Source organism: Pezoporus wallicus, unplaced genomic scaffold (genome assembly GCF_028554395.1).
Source record: "Pezoporus wallicus isolate ANWC-B61680 ecotype Strahan unplaced genomic scaffold, APGP_CSIRO_Pwel_v1 contig_3181, whole genome shotgun sequence".
In the NCBI taxonomy this organism is placed as follows: Eukaryota; Metazoa; Chordata; class Aves; order Psittaciformes; family Psittacidae; genus Pezoporus; species Pezoporus wallicus.
In genome coordinates this window covers 4,734,015-4,744,980 of record NW_026641700.1, presented here as the reverse complement: position 1 = coordinate 4,744,980, position 10,966 = coordinate 4,734,015, and positions in this window count along the sequence as shown.

Here is a 10,966-nt window from a genome sequence, read left to right as displayed (position 1 = left end):
CCCCTCTGTGTTTTTTTCGGCAGAAATGTGGATCCCTATAAATCAGACTGAAACCTAGTAAAAACATACATGCTTCTCTTATCTTTCGCACATCTTTTGGAAGCGAACCCTAAACCCCCTCAGATCAAAAACCTGCTCTTAGAAATGCTCTTGTTTGCTAGCCTCTTTGTGGAACAGGGAGATGCCTCACTGACTGCTTTCCACAGGAGATGTATCCAGGTGCCAGAAAAAGCAGGAAAACATTTTTACCTACAGGAGCTGCTTCTATTACAAATTACTATAGCAGGGTGGATACTGTAGAAAACTAGCTAGTAAAAGGTAAATAATGAAAACAAACAACAAAAAATCCACACACCAAAATCTATTATTAGGCTGTAAAAACTGCATCAGTATTTTCAACCTATAGCAGGGAAAAAAAAATAAAATTCTTAAACATGTTAATATTGAAGCCACAGAAATGAAACTAAAATAGTAGTGGATGAATTTGAAAATAATTTCCCTTCATATAAATTGTATTAAAAGTAGACAGGATTAAGCCTGGTCAGGCTAAATTCATTCTCAACACATTATGGGTGGATGCAGAGTATGATAAAGAGTAGTATAAGTTAAGAGTTTCTTACCTCTCTTTTCTAGGTGTTTTCCTAAAGTCCACAGTGCAAATACAAAATGTGAACTCCAAGTTCCATGTAGATATATCCAAGAAGGAGATGTACCTTCGCCCTATAGTTGTGTTCATTTTAGGAATTAATGCCATATTCATTCTTTCTTAGATTGAAAGCTAGTTGGTGTACAAGAAGAATATTTGTAGGATAAGAAGGATTTATAAATTTTAAAGATAAATTGAAGATTAACAAAAAAAATACTCCATTTTAGAAAAGAAAAAAGATTAAAACTTTCTTGACTTGAGCATGAATTTTGTATCTCCTACAATAAAAAACTCAATCAAACAAACAAAAAAAAAAAACAAACACACACCTCTATAGAAATCTGTTTTGGAAAATAGTCAATAAAATATTCCCTTCTACAGCAGTAGTTGTCATTTGAAAGTTACCATTATTTGCTGGCATCCAGTTCCCCAAATACAGGGCCGCCTTCTGCCTTGTTCAGGCTAAAACTGAGGAATGGAAACTGCCTAAACCCCTTCATTTTACTTTCTTTATGAAGTACAAAGACCCCATGTTCTGCAACACAGTTCTCATTTTGAACATGGTGCTGGCATAGACGGCAGACAAAAGCACTATATTTAAGAATTTCTTGAGGTATCTGAAGGCATAAAACTCAATGTAAAAGGCTGCAAATGCTGTGAAACTCTTGAAGGATGTTAGCCATGCTGATAAACTTTGCTGTTGTTATTATCTGGTTACTTTCATGGTTTTTATTCCTGTCGTGGTTTAAACTCATTTTATTGGTAGAAATAAGCTGCACATTATATGCTATGATATGACCAAACCAATAGATGCACACGCACAATGCACACAAGCAGAAATAGAAGACAGATGGGGAAAAAAAGATACTATAGCAGATGGGCACATGAAAAGTAAAAAAAAAAAAAAAAAAGGGGGGGAGAAGTTCAAACAGAATGAAGAGGTTCTGTGTTCTGTGTCGCCTCTAAAATCTATTTCTATTTGTTATTACATCTATGGAGTCAGATTTAAACACAAGAAGACTGAGCAGAGCATGTTATTAAACTCTGCAGAGAAATGCTGAAATAGATAGAAACCCATGAAATTATGAACCACTAATAAAATTTTTTTTGTTAACATCATCCAACACAGTTTCTACCTTTGGTATTTGACTTATGACCCAAAATGACATAAAATAAGAAAACATGATCACTGGTAGGGCTATCCAGTTGATTTCAAAATTTTTCTTTCAAACAGCTATTTCTCCAGACTACAACAAAAGAGACTCATCTTCATTGCTAACATTCACAGAGACCTGTAAAGACCAAATACAGTAACTGGAACTTGGTGATTTGATTACTGCCACACACTCACCTACCTCTATTTCATACATTCACAGAATCTTTGGTGTTTGCTCACACTCTATGTCAGTGTCAACTAGCAATGAACAATTTTGGAGTTTCTCAGAGCTGGAGAGACATAATATAGCTCTGTGTTGTGGTCAGGGAGTTAGCTAGCCAGTAGGACCCTCATGCATGAACACACTTTCTAGCAGCACACCAGCATCATAGCTGTGGTGCTGTGCATTTCACCACATTATCCAAAACATGGACCCCTATATACTTAACAGACAAAAGGCACGAGATTTGCATTCATGCTAGCAGGTTCAGCAAAATGGCCTGCAACGTACCCTAAATCTGCTAAATCCTAATTCTGCTGACAGGAATTTGAAAAGGAAAACCTCTCTCTAATCTCTCATGTGAAAGCAACACATTCTTTATCATTTTTGCTCTCTTTTCATTAGTGCAACTGTATCATGTAATTCCTGTAACAAAAATTCTGTTCATCCTTGAATTTCTTAATCTGAAAGACTATCCTGATTTTAGAAAGTATTTGTGTTAGAAATACAGAATATCTGATCCCTCATATATAATGTTACAGTTCTTCTTTTTGGAACATCACTTGATGGTTTTGTATTTTCTTTCACTCTTCCTGTGCAAACTGAGCATGTGGTTTCACATTACACCTAACCAAAGCTTGCTACAGGTGGTTCTTGGCTCTTTGTCTTCTCTGAACTCATACTCCTTTACTGTCATCTGCACTAGATCTAGACAGCCAGCAGCCAAAGATGAGTTGGTTCAGCCAGTGGAGCCACCATGAAACTATGTCTTTCAGTGAATAATTACTGCATGACATCAGGGGTTGATCCAACCCACCCTGCAGCTGTAAGGTATCACAATTTACTCAGGAGGTGTAAGCTTGCAGATGGAAAAGGGAACGAACTAGGATCATACCTTCCATGAATGGCTCTACATCTGAGTAGATTGAAATATAAAATGCCATGTATGACATGAGCATTTATCTCTAAATTAAAGTTCAAGACATTCTAAAGATTCAATGTAATTTTTTTTTTTTTTAATCCAAAACTGTTCATGTATGCACTGGACCTGGCTGAATCAGAGTTAATTTTCTTCACAGCAGCCTGTATGGTGCTCTGGTTCGGATTTGTGACTAAAACAGTGTGGATAACAAAGCAATACTTCAGCTGCTACTGAACAGTGCTTGCACAGGGTCAAGGCTTTCTCTTCTTCCCCACTTCATCATCATCTCCAGCCAGGGAGGGTGGCCAAGAAAGTTAGGAGGGGACCACAGACAGAGCAGCTGACCCTAACTGATCAAACAGCTACCCTGTATAGTGTAACATCATGCTTAGCAATAAAAACTGGAGGTAGAGGAAGAAGGAGCTAGCTTCCAAGATGCCTACTGCTTGAAGGCTTGTGAGACATCGGTCTGCTTGTGGGACATGAGTGGGTGATTTTCCTGCTTCCTCTTTCCTTTATCTTTTAAACTGCCTTTATCTTGACTCACAAGTTTTCTTGCTTTTGTTCTTCCTAATCCATCCTGTCCCTCTGCAGGGAAGTGAGCGAGCAAGTGAGCAGCTGCCAGGTTGGCTGGGCGCTGGCTGGTGCTTGAATCTACATTCATAATGTATATAATAAAGAATATCTGCCTATCTGGATTCTGATGTTTTGCTCAGCAAATACTGCTGAACATGCTGAAACCAGCCAGAGGGTTATAGCAAATGAGGAGTGTATTAGGTCAAGGTTACCTGATTTAAACGGAAACTCTTACAAATATTCTTAAAGGCAGTCTTTACTGTAAGCTTTAGCAAATCCTCAGCTCAGAAAACTTGCATACTTTCAAACACGTTTCTCTGGAGCTATACTGGCTTGTCAGAGTCTTTTTCACTTTGTTATGTATCTGCCTTATAAAGATTAACTATTACTTAATAGTAGAATGGTGAAATTATTACTCTGAGACAAACCTGCTACCAACAGAAACGTACATGGAAAAGAAAAAGAATATTCTGGTTTTATTTCATTCACTTCAGTAATTTTTAAAAATTTTGATATAGCTGTACTAGGGAAGGGAAAAAAAGATCAAAAAACCCCAAACACTGAAAATGCAAAAGCAAACAGATATGAGATTTAATGATCTCCCTATCACACAACAAGTTCATAGGCTATAATATTTTCAAGTAGTGAGATTTTTGCAAAGCAGCACTAAAAGCAGAGGTTACTTTTAAAAAGGCTGTGACATGACTGATTTAACCTTTATTTCTGTTCTCAGCATATTTCTAAAGTGGCAGCAACAGCAGAAGATAAATGTGCATTGGCAAGAGAACTGACTAGACAACTAACACTGAAGACATTTTACGAATGAATGGCATAATGAGCCTCACCTCTGGTGTAACACTGGCCGCAGGCTCTCTGTATCTTAATTTTTCCTTCAATTAAATACATGTGGTTGAACTAAAGCATATTTTGAGGATATAGCAACATCAAATCTTGATTCAGTATTTCCAGTAATGGAGCATCTAAACTATCTTCATTACATTCTACCAATGATTAAAAAACATTACTGATAGATTTATTAAATGCCTTAACATCTTGGTTTGTTCCTTCAAATGCCAAGTATTAAACCTTGTTGAATCTGCTAGACTGAAGAAACACTTATGACTATTTTATACACTCTGTGACCAAGTGACCCTTCTCACAAGGTCAGCAGCTCTTCCCATCTTCCACCATGAGGCAAGTCTGCCAGTCTTCTAACCAATTTTATGATTTTCTGACAATTTATCCTCAATTTTTTCAGCATTCTCCCTCAGTTACTGACATAGGAGACCTGGGATTACAAAAGCCTCACAAAATACACCAGTAATACAGAAAATGGATGATGTTATGTCCAACAATCTCTAAAGCAATGCATGTTATTTAATAACTGCATGTATTAAGTTGGGTTGTTTGTATCCACCTACCAATCAAGATTTGTTCTGTGTTACCAACCTGTTCTCTTGGACTGATTACTGGGAGACTGCTGAAACCTGTTTAAGGCTATATCAGTGGCTGCTCACTCTCTTAAAAAGTTTGGTAAATTCCCAACTATAATTCAGATTTCCCTGTGCAGTTCCCTCTTTAAACTCATTTGACTAATAGCTTTGGAAACCAATTCTCAAAGCATTAAACCAGGCCCTTTCTGCCCGTGTTATACCTGGCACCCCAGTATCCCCTCAGGCTGCACTGCACCCGCAGTCCCTGCAGGATGGACATGGAAGGTGCTCCCGTGGAGAGGTGCAGCAGGGTACAGGACACACGTCGGACGAAGTTCCCACCCTGCTGTCGGGGTATCCTTATAGTGACTTACGCGCTCCTTCGGGCCTTACCCAGCCACAAAACAGAGGCCGAGAACCCAGGGCCGGGGGCAGACACGAAGACAACCGTCCCGCACTGCTGCCTCAGGAGGCGGCAGCACCTACCCAGGCCCCGCAGGCAGGCCGCACCATCTGGGGGGCATCCAGCTCCCCGCAACCGCGTGTTGCCATGGTAACGGCCGCGCCCTCGGGGGGGGGGGGGGGAACAAAAGGAGGAGGAAAAGGTGGGAAAAGGTAGTCACGTGACGGGCAGGCGAACCGGAAGCGCATGCAGCGTGCGGGCCGTGACGTGGCGCCGGCGGCGGAAGTGCGTGTGTGTTTTGGTCGGGGCCGAGGCGGTGGCGGAAGTGGTGGCGGGCTGGGTGAGGCACGGCTGCGCCCCCGCCCCTCGCCCCCACCCGAGGAGCCACCTCCCCTCTTCCCCCTCTTCCGCCCATCCTGCCCCAGCTCCCCGCTACCCACGACAGACGGACGGACGGACGGAGAGACGTCGCTGCTCGTCGCCTGCTCCCCCGGCTCCCCCTCCTTCCCTCGCCCCACGCACGGCCGCCGTGGCTCGGCCAGGTGAGGAGGAGACGGCGACGGTGGCGGCTGGCGGGGGTCGTGGGCTGCGCTTGTGGGGCGGTGTGGCCCTGGCGATGGAGGGGGAGGAGGGGGCGTCTGTTGTTCGGGTTCCTGCCGGCTGCCGCCTCTCTGGTTCCCGCCGCCGGGCCCTGCGGGAGCTGTGGTACGGGCTGCCGGGGTGGGCAGCCCGGCGTGCGGGAAGGAGACTGGTCTTTCCCTTCCCGTCTCAAAATGGCGCCCCCGACTTTCCCACTTCCCCTTATTCCTGTGCCTGGAAGGGAGCCGCGGGGGAAGGGAGGTTGTGGTGGCGGGGCTTGGAGGGGCTGGGCCCGGGGCCGCGGCAAGAAGAGGGGAGCGGGGATCCTCCCCTGCGTGCGGTCTCTGCTGCAGTCAATTCTTAACTGACTGGGCCTAGCTACAGGGGCAGGGTTGTTCCTTTGGAGTCGCTTATGAGATATGGGAGGTAGGGTGGTAGGTTCCTCGCTTTCCCTTTTACTTGCGGCTGGAAGAGGAATGGTGAATAAGGTGGAAAGTAAAATACTGGGGCAACATGTCTCCATCCGGGGGATCACGGCAGGCCTAGTAAACTGGGTATGCCCTGCATAATTGTTGCTACACACAAAGCTAGTATATAGTGAAGGAACAAACCTATGCTGCCTTATGGAGAGCTAAGTTGTTTAAGAACTATAAAAATGTTCCAAACGACAGGGCCATGAAAGGCTGTTCTGTCAGCATTTTCAATTTATTTTTTCTCCCTCATTACCTTATGTCTCTTTTCAGAGTCTGGGGATGGAAAAGAGGCTGAACAACTAATTAAGCAGCTGAAATTATTCAGCTTCTTTCACATAACATTCAGACAAGTGGAAAGCATGGTGTCTTTATTTTTTCCATTTTGGGAGTGACTTTTCAGAATTGCAGGCAGGCTAGATTGCATGTGTAGTAAGAAATATTAGGAGAAAAGTAGATGTTGGCTGAAGTCAGGTGGCTAGAGACAATGATAGTAGTCATCATTACTTACATGATAAACCAGTTTATCTAAAGTAATTGGTGCTATACATCATCCATATGAGTTTATGAGATGGTTGTCATCTTTAATGGGAAGGCTATGATTTTTTTGGAGTGACTGTGTTGATTTGTTTGTTTGACTGTCTCATTATGTTTCAATATAAACTGTTTTACATGTGACAAGCATTTGATAGTTGTACATATCACTGTCTTGAACACTTCAGTGAGAGGCCACAGTGATTCTGCCCAATCTGGAATAGAATGACAAAAATGCTGGTTAGTAGGAATGCCTAAAAATTAAGGGGGTTTTGATGCTGCTTTTTAAAACATTCAAGATAGCCCCGTATAAACAAATTTGAAGTAGATGATGGTTGCAGCTTCAGCGTTGTATGATCTGTCTCTGTTCATGAAGTGTGAAAAAGTTTATTAGGAATCACTAAACTAGTAACTGTGTTTGTGGTAAGAACCACTGTCATTTGCTCTAAAATATAAAAGTGATGGAATGTTCCGGTTTTAAATTTATCATGATACTTTGTTGTGGTGTTGGTATTTGGTGATGCAGTTAATCACATTCATTGCAGAAACAGTATGAACTGTCTTACTCTTTTCAGTAGGTTGGCTTTTGTCACTAGTGTTATTTTGATACTTCTGTGTTAGCTGTTTTGTAGTTTCAAGTAGGCATTGATCTGAACACTTACGTGACTGAACTATGCTATTAAATTGGGAGTTTGTAGGTATTGGCTAATTTTGTGCACTGACTCAAACATAATAAAATGTGTGGTGATTATTAAAATACATATGACTCTTCTTTCATAAATAAAACTTATTAACAGAGACTGTTTAGGATCATATAAATTTCTCTCCTAGACTGAGAATACCCAGTATCTGGTAAATTACTTGGTAGAATTAACTTTCCTACTATAGTGCTCCAGACTTCATTGTTCTGGCATTTCAGCATGGAGTTACTGTGCCTTTGGGGGATACTCACAACAAGAATGAAAGTTCCTACTTCTTAGGACCTAATATATTTGTAGTGGCCAAGACTGCAAAGTGGGCCTTATCTTTTTAAGGTATGATGGAGTTCTTCCATTACACTCCATAAAAGTAAGAAAATCTCCCTCATTTGTATACATATGTAGCCATCCGTCTAAGACACTTTCATAATATTTTCCTCAGCAGTATTTGATATAAGTAATTCCCTTAAATATCTTCCTTAAGAGCTTGATTCAAGTCATAGCTGTGTACTTGCTTTTGTGTAGATGAATGAAAATGCCTTATCTAGGTTTTATTTCTTCACGTGTTCCAAACACATTGATTACAAAAGTTTGCTTAGTATACAAAAATGGGGGTGGGTAGTGGGTCTTTTCCTGAAGATTTTCACCAAAAGTAAGGGTAAAAATATGTATGGCTACTAAGACCTTTAAGAAAATGTTCATAATTGTCTTGAAAGAGATTTGTCAGAAAAGACTTGAGTTTGCAGTGTATGTGTCCATGTAGGGTACTGAATGTGGTGTTCCTTTCTTCTGTGATGCTTTTTTTTATGGTTCTCAAAGTTAGTGTTTTACAAGTGGTTTAAGTAGTGGGAGAATGAATGTGACCTGAGGCTTGGAGTGGTATGTGGGGTTTGTAGTGTTGAAATCTACTTTTAAATTCTTGTGAGGCAGTATATTCAGCACAGAAATGTGAAAAGAACAGGCCAAAACCATTCCGTAATGGCTGTGTCGAACTGTAGTAGTGCTTCTCTTCAGATTAATATTTTCCTTATTTTTTGTGTTTGTATGCTGCCATGTTGTGAACTTAATGAAGAGTTTCAATATCATCTGAAACTTCAAAATATGATGATTTCTATGTACACTGATACGAAGTGTTAGTGACTTTTTTAATATATCAAAGTCATCTGGATATGCTTTACAGGTTTTCAGTCTTGCTTTTTTTTTATAAGTCTGAGCTGTTAAAAAGTGTGTGCTACAGCTGTCGTAGGCTTTATTACTAAGTTATTAGATACATTGATGTGATTATTGAATGAATGATGTTGCAGTACGTTTCTGGGACTTGCTGGCCTTCCTCTCAGGTAGTGTGATCTCTATGAGCTTGGCAGCTGGTTATTTTTTACATGGCATCTGAGTGTCTGAAATGATTTCTGGGGAGGGAGAAATGGTGTTACAAGGGTGTAAACTTTCAAGTTCTGGTAACTACAGCTTCTGTAGCTTGGGGATCTGTAAAAATTGATTTAGGTATTTTTCTTGACACCTTCTTTCAGCTTTGGGTTCTGAAGGAGTTTTGCAAGGGTAGTAATTACTGTTGTGTATGCAATATAAATCTAAATAACTAAAAGCTGTAAATGGCTAGTTGAAACAAATAGATATGTGAGTTAAATCAGTCTTGGCTATTCTTCTGTCATACCTTCTTTTGCTTTCAATATGGGAGTAGCAAAAAAACGTATAGTCGTATCAAGTAACGACTGTAGTGGGTTGATTTCCTCGCTGTATGTCATCTAGTAATCACTTGCTCCAAAGAGTACTAACTCTCATGGTCACTGGATATATCCTTATGTCTATTAATGTTGCAGAGTCTGGAAAAACATGGGATGAATTAAGATTAAAGGGGTTTTAATTTCAGGGTTATCCAAGCACACTAGAATGCTACAGCAAACATGTGTTTAACTTTAAAACAGAAACAACTTGTCTTCATTACTTCTCCAAAGGAAAAAATAAACAAATGTCTAACAGTGTTTGCAGCTACCTATATTTTGGCCATGCCTTGCTGCTTTCTCTCTTGTAGTAACAGTAGGGAGAGATCAACTGTTGTCACTGGTCTGTTTTTATCCAAATTGCTCCACAACTTCTGAAGCGTATTTCAGCAGCACATGGAGAGTGGGGGGAAGAGTCTTGCCTGAGAACCAGCACACCAGCTGGGCATTAATTGTTTTATGCTGTAAGGATGAAAGGTCTGGTATTTTAAAAATAATTAGATCCATTCCTGTATTCTAAAAGACTCAGCCAAAATTTAGCGAGTAAGAATTTTAGTATGCAGTTATCGTGGTACTTAAAAATAATGGTGGTGGGATATGGAGGGGCTTTTTTTTTTCCTTCATAGAAATGTTCTTTCACTGTGGTACATTTTCACATGCTTGTAAAAACACGCATCTAAAATTTGATATTTATTAGATCATGTGGTGCAAGTAAAATCTAAAATCTGGTGATTTAAGGATATTATAATAGTCAAACAGAACACAAATTTGGGACACACAGGATACAAGATTGGAATATCCTACCTGGAAGATGCTAAATTTTTTTTGAGAGGCGTGGGCAAAGAAGCTATCTGAGAAAATAGGCATGTCTTTAAGATGCTGAAAATGTTTTTTTCCAAGATCTATATTCAAGTTCTCTTTACAATGAGAAATAAAATAGCTGTTATGTTAGAGAATAAATAAGGGTAAGATTTCTTATTTACTGCATGGGAATTAGTTTGTAAGGGAGTATCTTAGTAGAAGATGGGGTTCTGCTAGAGTGGTAGAAGCACTCTTCAGAAACGAAGATGCTTCGGACTTGGGCTGACTTTACAAAGGGGAGAGTTAAGAAGGAGAGTGAAGGCTTAGTATCTGAGCTGGGTGCATAGGAAACTGGAATGCTCAAGTGCCTGATGCATGTGCTGAGTGGCTTAAAATGAGAAGATGGCTAAAGACCACTGCTTGGTTTAAAATGTGGTTGCTTTATCCTAAAGAAGAAAGAGCAAGAAGTCATTTGAAAGTAGCAGGTTTGCTTACCTTTTTGCAACATATGTTTAAAGCCATTTTCTGCATTAAGAGAATGTGCTTTAAACTAACTTGCTTGCATCCTAGATGCTAGAAAACCTGTATCCCCATGAAGTGTGCACAATTGAAGTAAATAAGCAACTGGAGTAGGACAAAGTTATAGGCTGAGTTTGTTTTTTCATTTGTGGTTGGTTCTTGGGATAGGTTTTTTGTGTGTGTGCGTGTCTTGGGTTGGTGGGTTGTTGTTTTTTTGTTTTGGAAGGGGAGTTTTTTGGTTTTGTGATTATTTGTCTTATTTTTTTTTCCAGA